The following is a 27334-nucleotide window of genomic DNA, read 5'->3' as shown; positions in this document are numbered from 1 at the left end:
TCGTCGGCCGCCTTCCTGGCCCATGTTCCTATCCAGGACATCTGTAGAGCGGCCACCTGGTCTTCAGTCCACACCTTCGCCTCCCACTACGCGTTGGTGCAGCAGTCTCGAGACGACGCAGCCTTCGGCTCTGCGGTATTACACTCCGCCACGTCTCATTCCGACCCCACCGCCTAGGTAAGGCTTGGGAATCACCTACAATGGAATGCATAGGAGCAATCACTCGAAGAAGAAAAGACGGTTACTCACCTGTAGTAACTGGTGTTCTTCGAGATGTGTTGCTCCTATCCATTCCAGACCCGCCCTCCTTCCCCACTGTCGGAATAGCCGGCAAGAAGGAACTGAGGAGCGGAAGGGCCGGCTGAGGTATATAATGGGCGCCATAGCGGCGCCACTCCAGGGGGCGCCAGCCGGCCCGCCGGAGTTGCTAGGGTAAAAATGTTCCGAAGAACCGTGCACGCGCGGCGCGCACACCTACAATGGAATGGATAGGAGCAACACATCTCGAAGAACACCAGTTACTACAGGTGAGTAACCGTCTTATATTATTAGCTCCCCAGATACAACAGCAAGGGAAGTAGCCAACACCCAGGTGAGGTATCAAACAACCATCAACAGCCATTGTCCAGCAAGGGACCTACAATTCAATGACTCACCTGATGAGGCCACACCAGGGGAATTGCTTAACCTTGCCTGAGGACTCAGCAATGCTCCCAGACATGCCTGGACTTGTGTTCCCCAAGCACGTGGGACTGAGGGTCCCACAGAACAGAGCAGGCCCATGCTTGGCCTTTCTCCTGCCCTCACATACGCTGCAAGCAACAAAGACACTCAAATGACTGAAGACTCCAGCTGAGGGCCTGGCCCAGGTTTCAAGGGTGATATCTGTGTACTATGAACTGCAGTATCCAGTGGAGTGAGAAAAGCTGCTTAATCTAGTTGTTGCCCAGTCTAATGGGGTTGAGAGTTTAGACTGCGTGCTTATATTTTGTTTCTTTTGGTAATTAACTCTGACCTTTTGCCCATCACTTAATCTATCTTTTGGAGTCAATACATTTATTTTACTGTTATCTTTACCAGTGAGTTTGCCTGAAGTGTGTGGTAAATCTGCTCAGGTTTGCAAAGACTGGTGTATGTCCACATTCCACTGATGAAGTGGTGAACCAATTAATAAACTTGCACTGCTTGTCTTCCTGAGGTACAAGGCTGCGAGCTGGGGGGGATTTGCCTGGTGCCTTTCTTTGTGTGATTCATGAGTGGCTCTGGGAGCATTCATGCACTTTAGATGGGTGTGCTGATTGATCACAGCTCCTGGAGGGGTTTGCTGCTGGTCATTAGCAGGGCATTGTGAGAGACAGCCCAGGCTGGAGAGTTTAGGGGGCACAGCGGTCCCACAGTCCCAGGCTGCACCCAGGGATCCTGTCACATGAATATCACACCTGAGAAGCACTAAAAGGGATTTTAAAAGGGAACACATTAGACTCCATTGAACTAGGAGCCCAAATCTATAGTTTAAGAATTGCCTTCTGCATTAGCAAATCAATGACTTAAAAGCTTTAAAGTTCTTCATGTCGCTGTGAATATTTTATACCACCTGTACTCTAACAGCAACTTTATGCTTTTGATGCTTAAAATAATCCTGTTTTCTCCAAATTGGTTTGTACTTTTTAACCTCAGTTCTGCTAATGGAAAAAAAATCAGAAATCTTCCAAAATCAGTTCAGTTTGTCTTTCCTTACACGCCAATACCTTAATAAGTGATTATTTTCGGGAAACATTATATAACCCACTGAGGTAGTCCATTGCTCAGACTGGCCTCATTAAAATATTTAAATTGTGTTTTGATCATGCACAGAGTCTATTGGGCTATCATTCTGACATCATCATTATTAATTATTTTGATTAGTAACATAAGAACTGCCATAACAGAACACACCAGTGGTCCATCTAGTGTGTTATCTTACCTCTCTGATATTAGCCATTACCAGATGCTCCAAAGGAAGATATAACACCTCCACGGTGGGCAGCTCTACAATAACATGCCTTAAGGAGATCATAGAATCATAGAAGATTCGGGTTGCAAGAGACTTCAGGAGGTCATCTAGTCCAACCCCCTGCTCAAAGCAGGACCAACCGCAACTAAATCATCCCAGCCAGGGCTTTGTCAAGCCTGATCTTAAAAACCTCTAAGGAAGGAGATTCCACCACCTCCCTAGGTGGTGGAATCTCCAGTTCTTCACCACCCTACTAGTGAAATAGTGTTTCCTAATATCCAACCTAGACCTCCCCCACTGCAACTTGAGACCATTACTCCTTGTTCTGTCATCTGCCACCACTGAGAACAGCCGAGCTCCATCCTCTTTGGAACCCCCCTTCGGGTTGAAGGCTGCTATCAAATCCCCCCTCATTCTTCTCTTCTGCAGACTAAATAAGCCCAGTTCCCTCAGCCTCTGCTCGTAAGTCATGTGTTCCAGCCCCCTGATCATTTTTGTTGTGTACTCTCCCCAATTTGTCTACATCCCTTCTGTAGTGGGGGGCCCAAAACTGGACGCAATACTCCAGGTGTGGCCTCACCAGTGCCGAACAGAGGGGAATAATCACTTCCCTTAATCTGCTGGCAATACTCCTACTAATGCAGCCCAATGTGCCGTTAGCCTTCTTGGCAACAAAGACATACTCATGACCCATATCCAGCTTCTCGTCCACTGTAATCCCCAGCTCCTTTTCTGCAGAACAGCTATCTCTTCGGGTTTCCAGATACCTAGTGGTTGGCTTATGTCTTGAAGGATAAGGGTTGGTATCTTGGAAACATTTCTGTCCTGTCTTATGGACTGGAAAATATTATTAAGATTGGTACGGGGATCAACTTTTTGTTCTGTGTCCCTCGTGTTTAGCACACTAGTGTCCTGGTCTGTGACTGGGGTTCCTAGGCACTACCACAATACAAATAATAAAAAAATGATTTTAATGACAAAACTGTTCTGAATATCCTACTAAGCTACTTGCTTCAGCAATACAGTATCTTCTGAATCTGAATCTTTGCCAATGTCACTTAGGGCTCAAACAAGGCTATTTTGTGTTGCTATAAGATCACTCTTTTTATAAGGAGAGCTTGTTGGCCAATTGCTCAACCCCCAACCTAGAGGCCCAACGGGCTGCCTTCCATCTGGTCCCTCTCCGTTGATCTGTCCAGCTTGGCTGGCCCTACCAGAAGTTATAGCTCTTGCTGGCATAGCTATTGGAGCACACAAGCTTTCCCACCACATCAAGGTGCATCCACAGGGAAGGTTAAGTAATATCTTGCAGCAGTGAATTCCACAGGTAATATGTTACAAAATAAATATCACCTTTTTAGATACATAGATATGTTTTTTTCAGTTTCATGGTATGTCACTATTTCAAGGTAACTTCTCCTGTATACTCCCTCTGTGGTCCACCAAGGGCACCCACTTTAGGCTCCCAGCTGTCAACTCTCTTGGGTGAAGACCCGCATCTCACTCCCTCCTGATGGGGGTTTTAAGGCGGCATAGCTCTCTGTATTTCACTGGGATATCCCCAACAAGCCAGGCTGCCTAAAAGGCCAGCACCTGCTCTTTGCTTTATTTCTAGAAGCTAGGACCGGTATATTGGCTGCATATAGAAGTTACCGCAGAGCTCCCTCTATGCAAGCACATTTATTATGGTGAAATCACTACAGAGCAAACATATTAAAACAAAAAAGAATCTACACACATGCTAAGAAAGCTTTCCAGGGGTCACCCCCAGCTCCCACCTCAGGCTCTGGTAGGTATCAGTCCTTCAACACCCACACCTGGGCTCACTCCGTGACTACAGGTCATAACTGTCTCAGATTCAGAACTAGAACCCCAGCAGGGGAGTTTAGCCATTTCTTTATACATCTTGGCCTTTCATCTCCAGTCTCCGGGAGAAGGTAATTAGCAGAGTGACCCTCTTCTCAGGAAGTAGCTTCAAAGGGCTGGGTTTTTGCATAACTGGAAGTAGGGAATTTGCATTGACCTCTCCCTAGGTACTCCCTAGGACAGGGGTGGGCAAACCACGGCCCACGGGCCGGATCCGGCCCCTCAGGGCTTTGGATCCGGCCCGTGGGATTGCCCCCCGTGGTGCTGCAGGCCCCACACCGGTCTCAGAAGCGGCCGGCACCACTTCTCTGCAGCCCCCCAGGGGCGGGGGGGCAGAGGGCTCCATGTGTTGCCCTTGCCGCCAGGCACTGCCTCCCGCAGCTCCCATTGGTTGGGAACGGGGAACCATGGCCAATGGGAGCTTTGGGGGAGGTACCTGGAGGCGCGGCAAGGGCAGCGCATGCGGAGCCCTCCACCCCCCCTTCCCCCAGGGGCCACAGCGCTTTCCGGAACGGCGCAGCGTGGGGCCAGGGCAGGCGTGCAGGGAGCCTGCCCTGGCCCTGGTTCGCACCGCTGCCACCCCAGAGCCGCTTTAGGTAAGTGGCACGGGCCGGAGCCCGAACCCCTCCTGCACCCCGCCCCCCAACTCCCTGTCCTACGCCCTCTGCCTGCACCTCCCACCCCTCCTGCACCCCTACCCCCTGCCCTGAGCCCCCTCTCGCACTCGGCACCCCTCCTGCACGCCAACCCCCTTCCGAGCTCCCTCATATGCCCTGCACCCCTCCTCTGCCCCAATCCCTTGCCCTGAGCCCCTTCCTGCACACCACACCCCCTCCCACACCCCATACTCCCTCCTGCACCCCAACCCCCGCCCCGGCCCTGCATACAATTTCCCCACCCAGATGTGGCCCTCGGCCCAAAAAGTTTGCCCACCCCTGCCCTAGGACATCCACTTCACTCTTATTGTCCCAAAAGTCCATTCTTGTTTAGCACACTTTCAGTATAGTCCTTGAACTCCCAGGCCTCCCATAACATCTCCCTCATAGAGAGGTTACATACAATCCTAGCCCACAATAACACATACCCTTTGCATTTAATTCGGTGGACCCCAAAGGTACTTGTTATATCCTTGGGGCAACCGGTGTAGGAAGCAATCACTTGAGGCCAGAGAGCAGGCAGCTAACCAAAACCTCCATTTTATTTACAGATATACAGAGAGCTCACTCAGCCGGTTGAAACCGGCTGAGCTAACCCATAATAATCTAACTCAGTTGCCATAGCAACAAAAACCATGACAACCAAATACACAACATATTCCTCCCCCCCTAATAAGAACATCCCCTAAATAAAACACACACTAAACTAGAGAAGGAGGGTAGACTGCCTCCATTCCCGGCTAAACCCTGGGGATTATTTTGCCCCATAACCGTGGGTTCGCCCTAGCTAAAGATCCAGCCGATGAGGAGGCCTTCTGTCTCTAGGTGGATTACGGCGAACTTCTGGTGTTATTGCACCCGAAAGCACTAGGGGCTCAGGGTCCGCAGCACGAACAGGTGAGGAGGTGGTATCAGCTCGTGCTGGGCAAAGGGGTATCTCAGCCGCCGGCAATAATGGAGGAGAACAGTCAGAAACAGGTGACACGTGATTCGGTCCCTCACCAGAAGAGGTGAAGTCAGACCCCTCAACTGCAGATGGGTCCTGAGGACTGGCATGACCTGGCAACAGCTGATCTACATGTCGCCGCCAGGTAAGATTCTCTGCAGTCCGGACTGTGTAGGAAACAGGTCCTGTTTGAGTGATGACTGTGGCCGGAACCCATTTAGCTCTGGAAGTATAATTCCGAGCCAAAACTGGCTGTCCCGGGCTAAAAGTTCGGTCTTTTGCTCTGGGTGCCCGTCTGATGACTTGATATTGCTGCTGATGTTGCACAATTTGTCGGGGTTCAGAAGGTTTCAGCAGAGCAAAGCAAGTGCGCAGCTGTCGTCCCATCATTAGAAAGGCCGGAGATGCGTGGGTCGTAGCATGAGGTGTGTTTCTGTAGGAAAGTAAAAAGGTATCCAGACGCTTTTGAATGGAGTGTTGTCCCCTTGCTGATTTCAAAGCGTTTTTCATTGTCTGCACAAATCTTTCAGCTAATCCGTTGGTGGACGGATGATATGGTGCTGACGTGATGCGGTGTATCCCATTTGCCTTCATAAAATTTTGAAACTCCTGAGAAACGAACTGCGGTCCGTTGTCGCTCACAAGTTGTTCTGGCAGACCAAAACGACTAAAGAGTCCTCGTAGTTTTTGGATAGTACTCTCTGCAGAAGTGGACTGCATTATAGAGACTTCTGGCCATTTAGAATGGGCATCTATTGCCACCAAGAACATGCTTCCTTCAAGGGGGCCAGCAAAGTCAACGTGAATACGTTGCCACGGGTTTTCAGGCCAGTCCCATGGGTGTAGGGGTGCCCACTGGGGTGCATTCCTCACATCCTGACATGACATACAAGCTTTTGCCTTCTCTTCAATAGCGCTGTCCAGTCCAGGCCACCAAAAATAGCTTCGTGCAATTTCCTTCATGCGCACTATTCCACAGTGACCGGAATGTAGCTGTTCTAACATCTGTGATCTCAGTGGTGGTGGAATAATGACACGTCTCCCCCACAACAAACAACCAGATTGGACCGATAACTCCGTCCGCTTGGACATGTAGGGAACAAGGTCGGATGAGACCGGAGAGGTTTGTCGAGATTTTCCATGCATCACCAGGTCCATAACGTGGGACAATACTGGGTCAACGCGAGTTGCCTTCTTTATCTGAGTAGCAGTGATGGGTGTATTCTCTACCTGTTCAAAGTAGAAGATTTCCTTTTGGGCACTATCTTGGTGTTTGACCGGCAACGGCAACCTTGAGAGGCCATCTGCATTGCCGTGCAGAGTGGATTTCCGATATTTGATTTCATATGTGTGTGCTGAAAGTAACAATGCCCAACGTTGCATACGACTAGCAGCTAATGGGGGAATGCCTGTGTAGGGTCCAAAAATTGATGTCAGAGGTCGATGGTCTGTGAGAAGAGTAAATTTTCGCCCAAACAGGTACTGATGAAACTTCCGAATTCCAAAAACAATTCCTAATGCCTCACGTTCGATTTGGGCGTAGTTAGTTTCTGCTTTGCTTAGAGTGCGTGAAGCAAAAGCAATAGGTCTCTCTTCTCCTGAAGGCATAATATGTGACACGACTGGCTCCCACTCCATAAGGGGAGGCATCGCAGGCCAATTGCAGTGGTAAGGATGGATCAAAGTGCGTTAGAACTTCAGAATTTAGCAATGCATCCTTAGCTTTGTTAAACGCAACATCACAGGCTTCAGTCCACTTCCAGGCCTTGTTCTGCCCAAGGAGCTCATGAAGTGGTTTTAGCAGTGTGGCTAACTGTGAGATGAACTTTCCATAATAGTTCAGGAGTCCTAGAAATGAGCGCAGCTGGCTTACATTTCGAGGTGGGGGAGCCTCCACAATAGCTTTAACTTTTGCAGGGGCCTTATGAAGACCTGCAGAATCAATGATGTGTCCCAAATATTCAACAGAGGGCTTGAAGAATTCACACTTGTCTTTGCGAACTCGTAGGCCATACTCTTCCAGTCTTTGTAGGGTAGCCTCTAAATTCTTTAAGTGATCCTCTTCATTTCTTCCAGTGACCAGGATATCATCCAGATAGCACTGAACTCCTGACAAGCCACACAAGATCTGGTCCATAGCCCTCTGGAACAGGGCGGGAGCAGATGTTATTCCGAAGGGTAGGCGACAGTATCGATAAAGCCCCTTGAGTCACAATAGTCAACAGCTCTTGGGACTTTTCATCGACGTGCATCTGTAAATATGCTTGACTCAGATCAATCTTACTGAACTTTTGTCCCCCAGCCAGGCCTGCGAAGAGGTCATCGATGCGGGGAAGCGGGTATTGCTCTGCACACAACACTGGGTTGACAGTGACTTTAAAATCACCGCAAATCCGGAGAGAGCCATCTTTCTTCACGATTGGAACGATAGGAGTGGCCCATGAGCTATGGGTAACTGGTATTAGGACTCCATTGGTGACCAGGCACTCCAGGTCTGCTTCAACTTTTGGCCTGATGGCATATGGCACAGTTCGGGCTTTCAGATATTTTGGTGGACTGTCAGGTTTAATGTTCAATGTCACAGTGATTCCCTTCATACTTCCCAAATCATCTCCAAAAACAGCAGCATGTTTCCTTAGAATAGGGGTTAGACTGGTTTCTTCTTTAGTCATCCGGTGCACTTCTGCCCAGTTCAGTTGAATCTTCCCAAGCCAAGACCTACCCATTAAGGCTGGGTAGTCACCTCTCACCACAAACAGTGGCAATTTAGCCGCCTGTCCATTGAGCTCCACCTTAACATCAATAGTGCCCAACATGGGCACAGCTTCACCTGTATACGTCTTCAGAACAGTTTTTGTTGCCTTAAGCGGAAGATGCTGTAGCTTTTCCTTATACACAGTCTCAGGAACCAGCGAGACAGCTGCACCGGTGTCTAGTTTCATGCGTATAGGTTTGCCTTCCAATAAAGGGGTTACCCAGTATTCATGTGAGCCCGCTGCCAAAGACAAAACATGCAGTGGCACTTCCTCTTGTGAGGAGGTGTCACCTTGATCATCCTGGGTCTGCTCTAGGGTATGCAAGGTTCCTCTTTTTGTCGGCCAGACCACAGGCCTCTTTTTCTTTTGTTTACAGGCATACTCAATGTGTCCCTTTTTGCCACAGTGTCGACACACCAGGTCCTTACACCAGCATTCTGATGCCTGGTGACCCAGCTTACCACAGCGGTAACATTCTTGACTCTGCACCGTTTTGTGGGTCAGTTCTTGTGACACTTTTTGCACCCTAGGGGATGCACCGATGTATTGTGCCTCCCTTGTAGCCAGTTCCATGGAGACAGCAATATCAACAGCCTTCTGTAATGTAAGCTGAGCCTCTGTCAGTAGGCGCTTCCGTATAGCTTCACTGCAGAGGCCACACACTAACCTGTCACGCAGGGCATCATTTAACATCTCTTTAAATTCACAGTGTTCTGCTAGCTTTTTTAAAATGGCTACAAATTGTACAACTGTTTCATCTTCCTTTTGGTCTCTTTTGTGGAACCTATATCTTTCAGCAATTACCAGTGGTTTTGGGGAGAAATGAGACCCCAGGATTTCCACAATGTCACTGTAAGATTTAGTCTCAGGCTTAACAGGGTGCAGTAAGCTGTGTAGCAGAGAGTAGGTTTTAGCCCCTACAACAGTTAAGAATATTGGCACCTTCTTCGCTTCTGTAATGTCATTTGCAATACCAAAAAGCTCAAAACGCTCAGTATACACATGCCACTGCTCTGTATTCTCATCAAAAGGCTCCAGGGGCCTGGTCAGAGTAGCCATGATTTTTAGTTTCACTTTCACAGTCAGTGCAAACAAGCAGCTTTTTTTGTTTGTTTGTTCTTTACCTTAACTTCTACTTCCTTCTGTTACTGGAGCAGCACCGAATCCCATCCTCGTCGCCAGTGTTATATCCTTGGGGCAACCGGTGTAGGAAGCAATCACTTGAGGCCAGAGAGCAGGCAGCTAACCAAAACCTCCATTTTATTTACAGATATACAGAGAGCTCACTCAGCTGGTTGAAACCGGCTGAGCTAACCCATAATAATCTAACTCAGTTGCCATAGCAACAAAAACCATGACAACCAAATACACAACAGTACCTAAACTTAATTCAGTAAGGTCTCCCAAGCAAGAAATTGCCATATCTGTCACAAGTTGTCTCCTTTTTCATTCATTGTGAGACAAAGCAGGAGTACCAGACTTTCTCTGTACCATTCTGTATTTTATGTATATCTATCACTTAACTTCTTGTTCAACTCCTCCCTAAACCAAATCTTTCCAATCCAGTAAATCTGTCTTTATATAGAAGTATTTCGATGCCTCTAGCCCTTTTCTGGACCATTTCAATTTCTGCTCCACCCTTTTTTTGAGATGGGGTGATGAGTACTGAACAAAGCATTGAAGATGTGGCCACTCCATCAATGTATATAACAACAGATAGTCACTATTATTCTTTATTCTTTTTCTTAATAAAGCCTCAAATCTTTGGGGTTTTTTTCTGATCACTACTGTATGTTGAACCTATATTTTCATTGAGTTGTCTACACTATCTTCGAAGGCAAAGATTTTAAAAAATGTGGGCTCTGAGTCAGGCTCCTAAATCCATAATTAGGCCTCATTTTCAAAACCACTGAGCACCCAGCATCTCCCATCGACCTCTGTGGGAGCTGTTGGACACCCAGTGCTCTGGACAATCAGGCCACATATTTTTGGTGCCTAAATATGGACTTAGGAGCCTAACTTTTGGCTCCTGTTTCTGAAAATCATGTCTCAACTCTTTTTCCTGAGTGGTTACAGTTGATTTAGCACTCTCAAGGGGGTATATAAATAGTTCAGGTTATTTCTTCCAGAGTGTATTACCTTGCATTGAATTTCATCTACCATCCTGCTACCCATTCACCTGGCTTTGTTAGCTCCCTCTGAAGTGCCTCACAACCCTCTGGAGATGTGACAGATCTAAATAATTTTGTGCCATCTGCAGATTTTGTCACTTTACTGTTCCCTGCCCCAACATACTTTTCCAGGTCATTAGTACATACTTAATAGTACCTTGTTACATGAGATATGTCATAGGTCTCACCCCCACTTAGAGCTGTTGGGTTTCAAAAAACTGCTTCAAAACTGCCTTTTGGTAGAAATGCCTTGCCAGGTTCGTCACCGCTGCCAACCATGTCATAGGTCTCACCCCCACTTAGAGCTGTTGGGTTTCAAAGTGGGGACCTGCCTTGGTTTCCCTCTAAACTAAAATCCTAGTTTAGATCTGGTCAAGCTGCCACCACCCAATCAGGTACGTGGATTGGGACACAATCCTTCCCCAAAATCCTAGGGGATCCCAAGAGCCCCAAATCCATGGAGTTCTTACACCCAGGAGAAATAAACCATTCCCCCCTGCTTCCTCCCCCCTCCCTTTTCCTAGGAGAGATACCGGGATTTAACTACAGAGGGATACCTCCCTCCTCCTCTTTCCCTGAGAATCCACCCAAGGAAAGACCAACCAAGTCCTTAATAGAAAAGAATTGATTAAAGAATAAAAAGAAAGTCACTGTCTCTGTAACCAAAACGGAACAATATACAGGGTCTAAACTTATCAATCTCTGGAGAGAATTCCCCCTCCTTTCTTTCTCAGTAAAAGCAATACAGCACAGACTTAAAGAAATTCTATAGCAAAACACAGAATTGCAAATACAGAAATAAAAGTATAAGAATACTAGTTCCTTGCTAATACTCACTAGCTTGAATAGAAGAATTTATTACAGAAACCTGGGAGGACTTGATTAAGATGTCTGGACTCTCTTAATTCCCAAGAGAGACTCTTTAAAAAACAAAGAACAGGAAAGAAAACTTCCCTCCATACGGATTTGAAAATAATCTTGTCCCTCGTTGGTTCTCTGGTCAGGTGTCCACAGGTACTGCTTGTTAACCCTTTACAGGTAGACAAAAACCTAACCCTTAACTAACTGTTTATGACAAGATACAACATCAATACATACAAAAATATGCTAAAGAATGTTCTTGAGGTAGCAAAGTCAAGCATTCAAAAGTTAGGAAATGCCAGAATTATGATTGACCCTGTGACCTTAAATCAGCCCCCTGGTACATATGCATTATGAAACAGTTTTTAATTACATGATCGTGTTCTATTTTGTCCATGGGGTTTGTGCCTCTTTCAGTGCATTAGACAGTAATGGGGAGAGACAGAAAATGATTTGGTTCAGGAGGCACTAAATGGAGCTGAACAGCAGCAGGAGAGCACAGTTTATGGAGAAGAAGGGACAGTGGCGCTGAAACAGTTTTTGAGTGGGGGAGCTGTGCCCCCCCTTGCCCCTGCCTGCACCCCCAGTCGCCCCTTAGAGCTGGGGCTGGGAGCAGGGCTGTGGCTCCGGGAGGTGGGGGACGCAGATGGGGTAAAGGGCTGAGGCTGGGCCACAGCAAGGGGTGGGTGCAGGACCAGCAGCTGGGACCCTGGGTGCAGGGCCGGCAGCGATGACCCTGGGTAAAACCTCAAACCCATAGTTCCTGTGCCTGTGAAATTCTCCAGACATAGGGCAGGAATTGCTGGGAGGGAATGTTACCAGGGAAGAACAGACTCTCCTGTCCCCACAGGTTGTGGCTGTGGTTCTCTGTTTCGATAGAGAGACACTGTGGGGCATACTTGGTGCACATGGGACATGTGAGGCGGGCTTAGTGAGACAGGCAGAATGTTCCCAGTTTGTGGCAGTGAGCTGATAGCAAACTCTCCGGAGCATTATGCTGATCAAATGATGATTTTCAACATGTTGTAACTTGGCCAATGAATGGATTTCCATGAGGACAGCCAAAAGTTGCTCTCTGACCTGACAGCTATTCTCTGTTACATTTCAAATCGCTGCTGCAAACCCAAGGAGGCTTTAGAGTTCTCCAAAAAAAAAAAAAACCAAGGTGGAGGAGCAGTTGGAAAAAGGTTTGTTCTGGAAAGCATCAGCCCTGCTCCCCCTGAAACACATATGTTGTGTAGTCATGTAGAGTGATGCTCACTGCTTTGCACAGGCCCAGGGCAAAGTCTAGGTGAGACTTAAGTGGGATTGAGGTGGTTGTTGTAGTGCATGGGCTGTCCTTCCACAGAGAGGTGGGTTTCACCCAGACTTCCAGTACATCCACAGCACTTTACAGACAGGCAAGAAGATGTAAGAGTTGACAGCCCAAGCACTGGCATTCATTCTACAGTCAGAACATACCTAAGAAGGTATGTAATATAGGTAAACTTGCCACAGATGGCAATATGCCCTCCAGAATTGCTTCTTAGGACAGCAGAAGTATTTTAGTGCCCAATGAAACTTGCTTACATTCTCTGTTTAATGATGAATGATGCCATTTTAATTCAGTGCATTGCTTCTGCGGACCAGAAATGGCAGCCTGCTCCATGCACGTGTTGTGTAGATCTCACTGGAACTAGGCCCAGCTGTGGCAATGACAAGTTTAATTAGGCAGATGTGTTGAACAGGCACCTAAAGAAAACTGCTGGCAATATGGTTTATGGTGTCATTCATTGTTCTAAGGCATGTCGCCTTTGTGCCCTCAAAAGATTGAGGCAGGATAGCACCGCTCTGTCAGCACTGCTCCAGCACAGGGATAATCAAGGGTTGAGTGTTATCAGAGGTGAAAGTAAGCCGATATGGGCCGGTACGGAGAACCGGTAAAAAAAGGTGCAGCAGCGTCCTGGCAAATAAGTGGAGCATTCAGTACTGGCTTACTTTCACCTCTTTTGACTGCATAAAAACCAGTTTAACTCAAAGCTAATAAAAGCTTGGAAAGGGAAAACTCACCGTCACACTGGTTTCTCTCCTCCCTCCTCCTCCAGCCAGGCTGCCGACGCAGCTAAGGTCCACATTCTCCTGACCCCCTGCACTCAGCAGGGGCTGCAGCGGTTCCCCTCTAGCTTGCAGCAGGGAGCAGGGGGGCTGGCTGAGGGAGAAGCCTGCCCAGGACACCTGCTGCCTGCATGGGAACAGTTTGAACTCATCTGTTCACTCCGCGGGATTAGGGGCCATTTATGACATCCTTGTTAATTTCACTCACAGTTGTTTGGGGGAGAGGGGGGTCAGGGGTGAGACCAAGGCAGGGGCAGAATAGATTAGGCATTTGGCTGCACAGCTTAAATCCAGAGCTAATAAAAGCCAGTGGAAGGAGAAAAGTCACTGTCACATCCGTTTCTCTCCTCCCTCCTCCTTCAGCCCCAAACAACTGTGAGTGAAATTAACAAGGATGCCAGAAATGGCCCCTAATCCCGCAGGTTGAACCAGGGAGTGAACAGGTGAGTTTAAGCTGTTCCTATGCAGGTAGCAGGCGTCCTGGGGAGGCTTCTCCCTCAGCCAGTCCCCCTGCTCCCTGCTGCAAGCTAGAGGGGAGCCGCTGCAGTCCCTGCTGAGTGCCAGGTTAGGGGGAGGGGAAACATGGAGCCTAGCCCCGGCAGCCTGGCTGGAGGAGGAGGGGATTGTGATTTTTATTTATTTCGCTATTTAAATATACTTAAATATGGATTTAGGAGGCTCCTTTTAGGCTCCTAGGTTTGCAAAATCAGCCTTAAGCGCTTTTTATTGACTTAAATGTGAATAATAGCCCTGGATTGTTTATTTTGATATAAACTGCATTTATTTTATGCTGTCCCCATGTTTTCTGCCTGCAGTGTCAGATTTTTGTATTGACAATGTGTAACGGCATCGTGAAAGTTGATCAGGGAAGCAGGAGATTTTGGCAACAGGGTAGGAGTCAGTGGAGGCATTTGGTAGCTGATGAGATTGGGGTGAAGGGATAAGCTGTATGTTTCTGCAGAAATAATCAGCAGCGAGTTAATTAAGGGTGTTGACATTTAAATTGTAATCTGTAGGTTATGTACTCTCCCTCTCTCTCTCCCTCATTTTCATTACCTCTGAATTCAGCTTGCTCTCTCTACAGCATTCTCTTGCCCTGCAGTGCAGAAATCTGGTGACTAAGCTTACAAGTTGATGCCCTGTGTAGCTGCATTACCTTGTCGAGGCTACCCAGGCCTTTTCATGAGCCTGATTCTGCTTTCAGCCACACAAGTTTGGCCTGAACATCGTTCCATGACTTTGGTGGGGTTACTCTCCCTTTACACACTGTAACAGAGAGGACGGTGCTTTCCCCATCTATGCAACGTTTTTAGTTTTGCTTTATTATTGTTTTCAGAAAGTGAACATAGATGCTCGGATTAATGTTCTGCTTTCACTTTCTGGTTCCTCATTGTGACACCGTCTTGCACCTGCTGCTGGGAAATGTTAATTGACTCTATCTCCATGCTCTAGATAAGATGATTAATAATACCTCTCTGAAAGTCATTTCAAGGAAAGAGCTACAACTTCAATCACTGCTTTTGGAGGGGATTACTGTACTTAGAAAGGAAAGAATAGGAAGGAGGCACTAATCCAAGTTCAAGGAGCAGCTCCACTTTTCTAAGTAAACATCCATGCCGATTGGGTGACATGCCATATATTCGTGTAGAAAATTTCACCAAAAAATAAACCAAGCTGTTTACCGAGAGCTCTTGATGCTGCTGGGTGGCACCGCTGCTTTGAAAGTTTCAGCTGAAATGCTAGTGATGTCGCATCTACAGCTCAAACTTTTGCAGAAATGTCCTTGTGGCTTCACTAAGACGTATGGCATTCAGAGAGTCTGAGTTGTACTTGTCGCGTGCATCACTTGCTTATCTCCTGTTTATAGTGCCAAGGTTAGGTAGGGCTGACTTCTGTTGGTTTATTGGCTTTGGTACCTAGACTGACAGACAGCTCAGGTCTAATAACTACTTATTGGTTTGCCTGTTTCCTTTTTGTTTGTCTTTGCGAATGAAAGTGCACAGTAATATCAAGTCACAGAATCTGAAACATATAGGGCCAGATTTTCCAAAGAGCTCAGTGCCGATATGGTCATTTCTGTACTCTGGAGGGTTTGGCAACGCAGGGTTATGTCCTATTAGCACTCTCAGTGTTTGGTTGTGTAGCTAATCTGCATGGAGCCTTAATACGTTGAAATAGAGTGGCCAGATGTTAAAAAGTGCTTAGCCCCCAGCACCTCCCTTCAGGCATTGTAGGAGCACTTTAGAAAATCTGGCCTGTAGTTTATAACCCTGAGCTTGGTTGTAATCTTGTAGGCGAGGTGTACGTGGCGCGAAGGGGATTTGGGAAGTAGATGTATTCTGTCTTAAGTGACTGTCTCTCTTTCCTTGAGCATAACTTATTTTTATTATTTATATTATTGAATTGCCTAGTCATGGGCCCCATTTGCTAGGTCCTGTACAAACACAGAACGAAAAAACCATGGTCCATGTCCCAAGTTGCTCATAATATAAGACAAGAGACAACAGATGGATACAGACAGGGGAGTACAAGGAAACAATGAGACAATATTGGTCAGCATGGTAGGCTGTGATCTCTGCACACCAGCAGCCCGAAGAACCAATAGAGGTTCCTGCTGTGGCTTCCATTTACTAACATAACTGTCAATCACAATTTTTTCACACCAAATAATACATATGTGTGATGGCAAGTGTGTCTAATACGTTCCTATGTTCCCGCTCTTAAAAGGTTTTGTAATATTCTAGAAAGACTCCGTGGAATTTCAGCTGCAAGTGTGCTGCTGCGGGATGACATTTTGCAGGTTTGCTGTTTAATTTGTTCAGTGTGTTGAGGCTCCATGCAGATTAACTATACAATCAAACATTGAAGGTGATGAGAACTCAGCACTGCCAAACTCTCCGAAGTCCAGTAATGACAGATTAACACAGGTTTTATGTTATCAACATGGTTTTGCAGAGTAAATGTAGAAAAGTTTGTTCCTTATCCTTAACAATATTGTACACTGGGACTTTCAAAAGTAACGGCACCCCCCCAGAGAGAAAAATTAACAAGAAAAACCCTGATAGTCAGTCTGCGTTAATAAGCAAAGGTTTAACATCTCCTGTACTGCAGCTTGCTAAACTTTCTCAGAGCCCATTAGCACTGCTGGTCTTTTGCTGACACAAGGGCCTTTTGGCTCTATTTGTCAAGACTTCTCACAGTGTTAGATCTCTCTCCTCATGATAGCCTGTGTTGCTTTTTTGTGGGGGAGGGGTGAAGTTCGTCATGTCAGTGGAGGTCTGCAAGTTGTAGAGAGTGATCCTTAGTGGGGAGTGTGGAAGGCTCAGGGTTAAATTTGGATGCCTTTCTGTGTGTCTAATTTAATGTTTAAAACATGAGACCTCCTAGTACAAGGGTAGGCAACCTATGGCACGCGAGCTGATTTTCAATGGCACTCTCACTGCCCGAGTCCTGGCCACTGGTCCGGGGGGCTCTGCATTTTAATTTAATTTTAAATGAAGCTTTTTAAACATTTTAAAAACCTTGTTTACTTTATATACAACAATAGTTTAGTTATATATTATAGACATAGAAAAAGACCTTCTAAAAATGTTAAAATGTATTACTGGCACGCGAAACCTTAAATCAGAGTGAATAAATGAAGACTCGGCACAGCACTTCTGAAAGGTTGCCGACCCCTGTCCTAGTATTTCAATGAGTTTCTCAGCCAAAGAATGCTTGTAAAGTCTATCCCAGTGCACCTTAATAGGGGTGTTGCTTAGTTGGGGGCTTTCCCATTGTTACTTTTAAATGTTTCTCTTTGTCTTTTTTTTTTTTTAATGTCTGGCTTTGTTGTCATTTTTCTACTGGTGTCATGTGTACAGCCACTTTTGTTGCGATACTGAAATTCCTGGAAGAGCTCTGTCCAAAGTTTGAGCCGCCTTAAACATTGGAGGGCTATACTTCTCAGTGTTAAATATATATGTTGTGCAAATCATTCTGCAACCACCAATTGTTTAACAGGCACTATTTTGTATTACTGACAGAAAAGGTTTAAGGTCCTGGGCTGGTTGGCATGCACAGGAACAAATGAAGCAGAGTCAGGGAAGTAATCGGTGCTTACCAAATGGAAATGGGCCAAAACTAACAGGGAAATAAATAATATTTTCAAGCTTTTAAGGGGATATTAAAGCAATGGACAGTAAAAGATAAGCATTAAAGATACTAGTATCTCTAAAAGTCACTTTCCTTCCAAACCAATGCATGTCCCACAGAGACTGCCCCAAAAGTACTGATAGGGCTGGAGTGAAGTACAACTGCAGTTATAATCTGGGTAGCTGCATTCCTACTAAATGTCAAAATGTAAAGCATTCTGTGCTATAGTTTATCAGTAAGTTCATTTTCATATGCCTGACAGGTATGTGGTTAACTCTGCAAAAGCATGGATGCAGGTAAACACAAACAAACATACTGGAAATGAAAAAAGACACTCCTTTTTCTGTCTTATCTGTGTGCAAATCATACCGTTTTCCCTGGAGGGCCTGTAGACAATGAGTTACCATGAATTAATGCAGGGCACTGCCGCTGATTGAATCTACTTTTATGTTTCCTGGTAACTCCGGAGTTATGGCAAGAGTGGAGCATATTAATTTAACACTGTTTTCCATTAACAGCTCTGATGGGGGAAAAAGTTCTGCAAGCCATTTTGTGCAGAAAATATTGAATTAAAATAAGATCCAAGACATTAGCCCAGTGGCTCTCAAACTGGTGACCCCTTTCACATAGCAAGTCTCTGAGTGCGACCCCCCGCTTATGCATTAAAAACATTTTTAATATATTTAACACCATTATAAATGCTGGAGGCAAAGCGGGGTTTGGGGTGGAGGCTGACAGCTCGCGATCCCCCATGTAATAACCTCACGACTCCCTGAGGGGCCCTGACCCCCAGTTTGAGAACCCCTGGGTTAGCCCCTTATTTCTTACTGAGAACATGACAGTTCAACCAATACAAAAACCTGGGACCCTATAATTGATGATGCTCCCCTGCTTAATATAACCCTTATACATGGAATCAATTCTGAACCACTTAAAGGAGGGGAAAGTGATCAGGAACAGTCAGCATGGATTCACCAAGGGCAAGTCATGCCTGACTAACCTAATTGCCTTCTATGAGGAGATAACCGGCTCTGTGGATGAGGGGAAAGCAGTGGATGTGCTATTTCTGGACTTTAGCAAAGCTTTTGATACAGTCTCCCACAGTATTCTTGCCAGCAAGTTAAAGAAGTATGGGCTGGATGAATGGACGGTAAGGTGGATAGAAAACTGGCTAGATGGTCGGGCTCAACGGATAGTGATCAATGGTTCCATGTCTAGTTGGCAGCCGGTATCAAGTGGGGTGCCCCAAGGGTTGGTGCTGGGGCCGGTTTTATTCAATATCTTCATTAACGATCTGGAGGATGGTGTGGACTGCACCCTTAGCAAGTTTGCAGATGACACTAAACTGGGAGCAGTGGTTGATACGCTGGAGGGTAGTGATAGGATACAGAGGGACCTAGACAAATTAGAGGATTGGGCCAAAAGAAATATGATGAGGTTCAACAATGACAAGTGCAGAGTCCTGCACTTAGGACGGAAGAATCCCATGCACTGCTACAGACTAGGGACCGAATGGCTGGGCAGCAGTTCTGCAGAAAAGGACCTAGGGGTTACGGTGGACGAAAAGCTGAATATGAGTCAACAGTGTGCCCTTGTTGCCAAGAAGGCTAATGGCATTTTGGGTTGTATAAGTAGGGGCATTTCCAGCAGATCGAGGGATGTGATCATTCCCCTCTACTCAGCACTGGTGAGGGCCTCATCTGGAGTACTGTGTCCAGTTTTGGGCCCCACACTACAAGAAGGATGTGGATAAATTGGAGAGAGTCCAGCGGAGGGCAACAAAAATGATTAGGGGGCTGGAACACATGACTTATGAGGAGAGGCTGAGGGAACTGGGATTGTTTAGCCTGCAGAAGAGAAGAATGAGGGGGGATTTGATAGCTGCTTTCAACTACCTGAAAGGGGGTTCCAAAGAGGATGGATCTAGACTGTTCTCAGTGGTAGAAGATGACAGAACAAGGAGTAATGGTCTCAAGTTGCAGAGGGGGAGGTTTAGGTTGGATATTAGGAAAAACTTTTTCACTAGTAGGGTGGTGAAGAACTGGAATGGGTTACCTAGGGAGGTGGTGGAATCTCCTTCCTTAGAGGTTTTTAAGGTCAGGCTTGACAAAGCCCTGGCTGGGATGATTTAGTTGGGTTTGGTCCTGCTTTGAGCAGGGGGTTGGACTAGATGACTTCCTGAGGTCCCTTCCAACCCTGAGATTCTATGATTCTATGTTTTATGACTATTCAAATAACTAGTTAAGGAAGGTTATGTAAATATTTTTACCTTTTGCTGCTCACCTGCTCCATTATTGACAATATTGATGTGAAAATTTCACCTTCCCCATTTCACAGACAACCTTATCTCGATCCACAAAACTCAATGGCACATTTGTCAGCACACATGTCACTAATAGAGCTGGTGAAAAATGCTGATTATTTTTGTGAGAAATTTTACAATTATTGTTTTTCAAAAATTTTCACAAAAACAATTCAGTTCTTCCATAACCTGGGCTTTTTTGTTTGTTTTAAATCACTTTTTTTTGGAGGGTAGGTGGAAATTCAGTTTTCAGAAACTAAAAAGCTAAATAATTTTTTTGTTTTTTTAAAAAGTTTTCAGTTTCCATTTTTCACTGAAGATCCTGTGAAAACATCAACTGAAATGAAAATTTTCTGGGAAAATTTTGATCAAGAAGTTATTTTACATTTCCAAGAAGTTAACAGAAAAATGTTGACCAATCCTAGTCATATATTTTACACTATGGAGATATATGGAGTTGGAGATATATTAGTAATGCAAATCTTGAAAGACTTTATAAAAATGTCTTGTGGGTCAGCGTTAAGTTTGTATTAGTGCCTTCAGAATTTTGCCGGGGTAGAATAGCAAGCACAGGCATTTGTTGTCATCCCATCCCAAAACATAAGATACAAATGCCGAAAAGTAGCCAAGCTAATAAAAGCTCTAATCCTGGCCCTGCTTTCCATATTCCAGGGGAGTCAAAAGTGTTCCCATCACAGGATCACACTGGAAACTTGTAATGATCCAGGTGGAAGCACCTAATTTACATACTACAGAGAAGATTGCAGCCGTCTTCATCTGTCGGAATCAGGGGACAGCCATGTTGGTCCCTCATTTCCTTATTGAGCATTATAGTTATACAACAAGCAAAGCAACAGTTCTCACCACTGGGAGGAACTTGAAAACTGATGCTAGTGCAAAAGGATATTGGTTCACTTAATGGATGCAGTTTCTCACCATAAGCACGTGGTGCTTGTGCTCTGAGATCTGCCCTGTTGCAGTTTAAGTGTCTGCTTTGACATGTACAGCCCTGAATGGTTTGAGATATAGCTGTAAAAGAGACCCCGCTCTCCCAGTACCATACTGCTGTGGTCACTGGAGGCACTGGAGCTGGGGCCACCTCAGTTCAGACAGGAAGCTGCTAGCAGCGCATTCTCCATGACGAGACTGATGAGCTTCAGTGTAACCGCTCACTACAGCGATGGGTGGGGTTCTCCCATCACTGTCGCTAATCCAGCTCCCTGAGAGGCAGAAGAATTATTCCATCGACTTAATACTGTCTACACTGGGGATTAGGTTGGTTTAATGGCATTGCTCAGGGGTGTGGATTTTTCACATCCCTGAGCGACATAGCTGGGTCAGCTTAACATTTTAGTGTAGACCTGGCCTGAGACTCTGGAATTCAGTTCCACTCCCTGTCCAATATGGTCCTAGTCTGCTGCTCCCCAAGGTGTGCTTCAAAGCCTGCCTCTTTAATATGGCCTTTGGGAAGAAGGGCTAGTTCAGATTGAGCTCAGTGTAATGTGGGTTGGAATTATTGTCCGGAGTGAGTGTCTTCTCCCCGCGGTGGTTTGGGAAGCTGCTGTGCTTATATTTGTTCTGTAAGCTGTCTGTCATGTCAGAGGTACCTGGAGCCTTTGGACAGGCAATGTCTGATAGCCAAATAAATAACATGCTTTACACTACTTATTCTATTGCCTTCAGTACGGCCCATGGAGATGAGAGGTATGCGATTAAAAAACCCATGGCACTGAGCATCAGAGCCCAGGTCAGCTGACTCTGGCTTGCAGGGCTCTGGCTGCAGGACTATATCAAATTGCAATGTAGACGTCTGGGCTTGGGCTGAAGCCTGGAGTTGGGGACCTTGCAACAGGGCTGGGTCTCAGAGCCCGGGCTTCAGCAGTTTTACAGCCCTGCAGCCCAACGCCCCACGAGCCCAAGTCAGCTGACCAAGGCCAGTCACAGCCATGCCACTGGTCTTTTCTTGCAGTGTAGACATACCCAAACCAGGGCTCTGACTCAGGTTTGGCGTGTGGATGGAAGGGAAGCTTGGGCTTCATCAGTTTGACTTGGGTCAGCAAGCACTCAGGACCAAAGTCCTAGGACCCTGTTACGGGGGTGGGTCAGAGCCTAAATCTTGCTGTGACTCAGATTCAAGACCTGTCATTTTTCAGTGTGGACGCAGCTCAAGCCACGAATCGGAGTCAGAAGGTCTGCATAGAACAGTCTGGACGTGTTAGCATTTCTGTGAGACCCGGGTCTTGTAACTGTTAACCCAGGTTTACAATGCAGTATGGATGCTCAAGCACAGACTTGGAAACACCAAGCCCGGGTCCCACAGATCTGGGCTCAGTGTACAGTGTAGACGTACCCTACAGTTCCCAGCATGAAGTCTTGCTTCAAGAGGCCTGGCCTGCCACATAGATCATTACTCAACTGCAGGTCCCAGTATTCATGGGCGGCATCTCTGTATTGGCTATGGGAGCATCATTGCAGTTCTGCACAGGTTGTGTTGCCTTGTGTCTGGGAAGTCAAGGAAGGGCCAAGTGTGTGTGTTTCCTTCCAGAGTAAACTCACCAATGTGCCCGTTCATATCTTCTCCTTTTCATACATTTTAAGTATAATTCATGCAAATGGGAGGTTTTTTGGTTTTGAAGTCACTTAGTTTGGTTCTATCTCTACATTTTCTGGCTTGCCTAGGACTTCTTCAATCAGCGTGATTCTCTTTCGAAAGCAGCCTAATCACCAGCACTTTCTTTTCTCTCTTTAGCTGGGCCTCCCAAATTGAAGGAGCTGAAAAACCAGGAGTCCGCTGTGGGCCAGAAGCTAGTGCTCAGGTGTGAAGCCAGTTCCGAATACCCTGCTCTCAGATTCAAATGGCTAAAGAATGGAAAAGAAATAACCAAAAAAAACAAACCAGGAAATGTCAAGATCTCCAAAAAACAAAAGTAAGTACCGTGATACATCCTGCAAGCTGGGCTGGGGGGAGGAAGTGGAATTATTCACCCAAGCACTGGGAGTATTAATGATCTCAGCATCCACAAATGAGTGCTGTGAAATAAGGAAAGAGAATTAACGGAAATAGTTTATCTCGTTATTTTCACTGGGACTTATATATTGTTGTCAAGTAATAACAAAAATGGAATATCTCATGACGAATACTCCATTTTTTTTCTGATTGTTGTTTTTTATAGCAAAGTGGAAACATTTTTTAAACTAATAAATCTTGGGTGCAGGCCATTGGTAAAACCTCACGTTCGTTGTTTGAAGTCCCAGATTGTTTGAAACTCTCAAGGGGATCTGGCTCCAGGAATAACGTTGAGTCTTGCATTGGAAGTTGCTAAGTTTCTCCTGCGTGGTTCTGAGAGGCTTCAATTCCCACTGGCTTTACCAGGGTGCTCCAAACTAGAGCTGTGTGGCCAACAGAGTTTTTTGGTTTCTTGTGAATTCTGAAAAATCAAAAGAAAAATGTGTTTTGGATTGATTCGAAAATGAAAATTTTTTTTGTATTTTTGTCGAATTGAAAAGTCAAACAGAATTGTTTTGGGTCGAACAAAATGTTTAGTTCAACCGAAAATGAAACACTTCATTTAGATAGCAATCTTTTTTAATATTCTATAAATTTAAAAAAATAAAATCCAAGGAAATTTCTAAACAGAAAGTCATTTGGAATAAAAAATAAATAAATCAGATCATTTCATTTAAAAAAGGCCAACATGGAATGTTTTGATTTTTTTCATATTTTTTTTTAGTTCAACTGAAACAATTTGCCACAATTGACAGAATTTTGCAAAATGTTTCAGTTGACCCAAATCTGCATTTTTCACTTAAAAAAACATGTTTTGGTCAAAAAAAATTACCCCACTGCAGTGAGAACCTCAAATGATTGGGCCCTTATCTGAGAGCTGTCAGAAATTCATCCTCCTGATTAGATGAAACTGTCCTTACTGGGTTGCTGCTGAAGCATGTGCAGGAAAAATCTGGAGTATTATTTCTGTGTGAAGGCAGAGAGAGAGAGAGAGTGAGAAGTTAAGTAATAGCTTATTCTCTCATCTATGGAGGAGGGTTTGACATTCTATTTCCACAAAATGTTTTGGTTTGCACCTTGTCACTCTTACATAGAAGGGTGTATTAAAGGCACAGTAGAACCTCAGAGTTACGAAGACCTCGGGAATGCAGGTTGTTCATAACTCTGCAATCTTCATAACTCTGAACATAACGTTATGGTTGTTCTTTCAAAAGTTTGCAACTGAACATTGACTTAATACAGCTTTGAAACTTTACTATGCAGAAGAAAAAAAGCAACTTTCCCTTTATTTTTTTAGTAGTTTACATTTAAAACAGTACTATACTCTGTTTGCTTTGGTGGGGGGAGGTTCTGGTTCCAAATGAGTTGTGTGGTTGACTGGTCAGTTTGTAATTCTGGTGTTCATAACTCTGAGGTTCTACTGTGCGCATTTAAGACATTTTGGGCCCAATCCCGCACTCCTTGCTCAGGCTAAAGTGCTATTAACTTTACAGGATCAGATCTGAAGACACACTTTTCTGTAGAACAAACCACAACTGGTTTTGGTGTGTTGCTCTAAGGTGGGCGATTTTGTTGCATTTCCCTCTGATGGGGTGAATACTTATTATTATGTGTCAAATCCTCCACCCAAATAGCAGCACTTAAACTTTTTGTGTTACACCAAGCATATCTGTTCTCGCTATCAAATGGATGAGGCTGAAAAGATCCGTTCTCTCCTCTCTTCCCCGGCATTGTCCTCGCAGTGCTTTGCAGTATAGCCAGTGCCAGGAAGCAGGAAGGGAGACAGCTAGAGTAGCCGCCCCTTGAGTCTGTCTGACTGACTGTGACATAAAGAATTTTTGAAGTTTCTTGGCATGGGGTTGTGCAAGAGGTAAAGAAAGGGCCCTTGTACTTTGCATCTGTGAAGTCCTGGTAAGTGGAACCGTTCCAGGTGGTAAATAGCCTGGTGAATCCTAATCTAGACCTATTTGTGGAGTCAAGTGTTTCTTGCAGTATAGTAATTTCAATCTGTATTGTGGAGAAACCTGACCCTTGGCTGCCCATATGTGACAAATGCCATTTTTTCTTCTGTTCACCCTATGTTACTTGATGTGCTTGAGGAGCTTTGGTGTGTGACCATTGGAGAACATTGGACTAATAACTCTCTTAACTCACCAAGTTTTGCAGGGAGATGTTGAGGCTATTAGTGGAGGAGAGTATCAATGCTGCCTTTTAGAAAGGGTATAGAAGCAAAATCTCATAAAGAAGCAATTGTTAGGCCTTGGCCCAAGAAACTGTATCTGGATTCTGAGGAACTTAATCTCTACCCTGTCTCTGATTTCCCTGGCACAGAGGATTTATTGGGAAGGACTAATGAAGCAACTCTGGGAACACTTGGAACCCTCTGATTTCCCAGACCCCTCCCAATCTGCTTTTAGGCTAGGATATGGTACAGAGACTTACTTAGTTGGTCTGCTTGGCTACTGGCCTTCTGGAAGTGGAAGCAAATCAAGTGCCTGCGCCAATTCTTTCAGATCCATCAGCTGCCTTCAGTACCACTGCCCACAAGATATTTGGTGATATGCCTGTGGAAACTGGCAGGGAGAGTTACAATTGCTCGAGTGGCTCTGTGCTTTTACCGAAAAAGTGATGAAGTTGTGACAAACTGCACAGGGGTTGTCTGTGAGGGTATATCGACACTGCAGGTAAAGGCCCATGCCGCTGACCCGTGCCAGCTGGCTGTGGCCAAGGGCTGTTTCATTGCGGTGTAGATGTTCAGCTCGGGCTGGAGTCCAGGTTCTAGGATCCTGTGCGGTGGGAGGGTCCCAGAGCTCAGGCTGCAGCCTGAGCCAGAACATCTACACTGCAATGAAACAGCCCCTTACCCCAAGCCCTGCCAGCCCAAGTCAGCTAATACAGGCCAGCCCCAGGTGTCTCATTGCAGTGTAGTCATACCCTGAGCGTCCTCACAGGTTAGAACTGACAGCGCCTCTGCCCTGACATCACTCCCATTCTCTGCACCACAGGACTCTGTTTGTCTGCCTTCCTGTTCCATATGTACGGGAGGTGCTGTGGGTCAGAGTGTCTAGCTGGGATTTGGAGATAGTCGCCTGCGGTGTGTCCCCAACTGAAGGAATTTGTCATTCAGGATTGTAACTTGGGGAGAAAGTGGGGTCTTGCTGTTGCTTTGGCTGCTACCACTCCAGGCCTGAGAAGAGAGAGGTATTGTTTTGGAGGAAAATCATGAACATAGCCCTTGGCTCAGTTGAAATTCATGTTTAGATTGTATTGTACACATATTTAGGACAGGCGCATATTATAAAGCTAAGTAAATAAGTGGAAAAATAATACAGTGCAGATGAATGCAGTAAAGATCAGAATTATATTATGTACAAACTGGATTAATGAAGGAACACAAGAAATCTCCCATACCAAGCTAAATTAATTTAAATGCTTAATATTTCTCTATTTTTAGTGTTTTTATGATATAAGATAATCAAGCAGGCAAATATTTCTTATTCTTGGGTTGCTATATTGTTATACGGACAACCAATTTTAATATGGAATTTTTATAATAATGAAGTATGGAAAATATGAACTAAAGTGTGGAGAGTCATCTGAGCTGACTAGAATTAATATCTGTTTTAAAGACAAATGGCTACTTAAAGAGTGAGTTATATTGCTGCTGTAGAAGACACGCACTAGCATCATCAGGATTCAAGGCAGCCTAATGTTATTGGCTTCATCAATCCAGACAGTTCAGAAGAACACTTTCTACATATTAATAAAATCCCATTAGGGCTGAAAGTAGTGTCCAACCATCAAAAGTGACTTTTGTTAATTTCAGATTTTACACACCAACTCTTTGCTCATTATGTGACTGCATAATAGAAAGTGCAAAGTCATTTCAAGAAAGAAACTTTTTTTTTTGAATTCCAACAGATTAGATGTAAAATTTTAAACAAAATGTAAAAATATGTGCTAGGCAGAATAAGGGGCCAACGACTGAAACAGAAATGGAGGCAGTAGCTCTGCAGCTTCCTTTAAAATGACAGGGAAGGTCTGAGCAACAGATACCAGAACCAACAGATTTTGGTGTGGAGGAGATGAAATTGCAGTCTTGTTATTTACTGGTGCAATTTCCTGATGCATATTGTTAGCTAATGACATCTGCAGAAGTGTCACAGGTGCAGTATTTCCTTGGCCTATTAGCTTGCTTGAATGGGTTTGTGATCTGATGCTGTTCACAGGTAAATCCCATATTGACAGTTTGAACCCGTTATTTCATCAAGCCTGCTTGAAAGCCAGTGGGCTGGATGCTACAAAAGACTAAACATTTCCTTTATATCAGTCGACATACCAGGTAATGCCATTCAGAAAATTCTGACACCAGTCCATGGCTTCTCACCTGTTAGTAAAATATTCACTCAGTTGCCCACTTCTAATGGCAACATTTCAGTTCTTTATCTTCTTTCTGTGCATTTCAAATCTGCCTGGCACCTGTGTGTCCAAATAATTTGCACTTGCTGCTTTACCTGGCTGTTGATATTAGAAATGAAACCACCCACG

The 27334-nt window shown here is 45.2% G+C and overlaps 1 protein-coding gene across 1 annotated transcript in view; it reads left to right on the top strand.

Annotated features, from left to right (window-relative positions):
* The window catches only part of NRG1 (neuregulin 1), a 261497-nt gene that overhangs the window by 33814 nt on the left and 200349 nt on the right, over positions 1 to 27334 (top strand). The window contains exon 2 of the mRNA XM_045021034.1: positions 22529 to 22706. The gene's annotated coding sequence lies outside the window, so the exon portion shown is untranslated. The remainder of the gene's footprint in view (positions 1 to 22528; positions 22707 to 27334) is intronic.

Source organism: Mauremys mutica, chromosome 6 (genome assembly GCF_020497125.1).
Source record: "Mauremys mutica isolate MM-2020 ecotype Southern chromosome 6, ASM2049712v1, whole genome shotgun sequence".
Lineage (NCBI taxonomy): Eukaryota > Metazoa > Chordata > Testudines > Geoemydidae > Mauremys > Mauremys mutica.
This window is presented reverse-complemented; position numbering and strand designations above follow the sequence as displayed.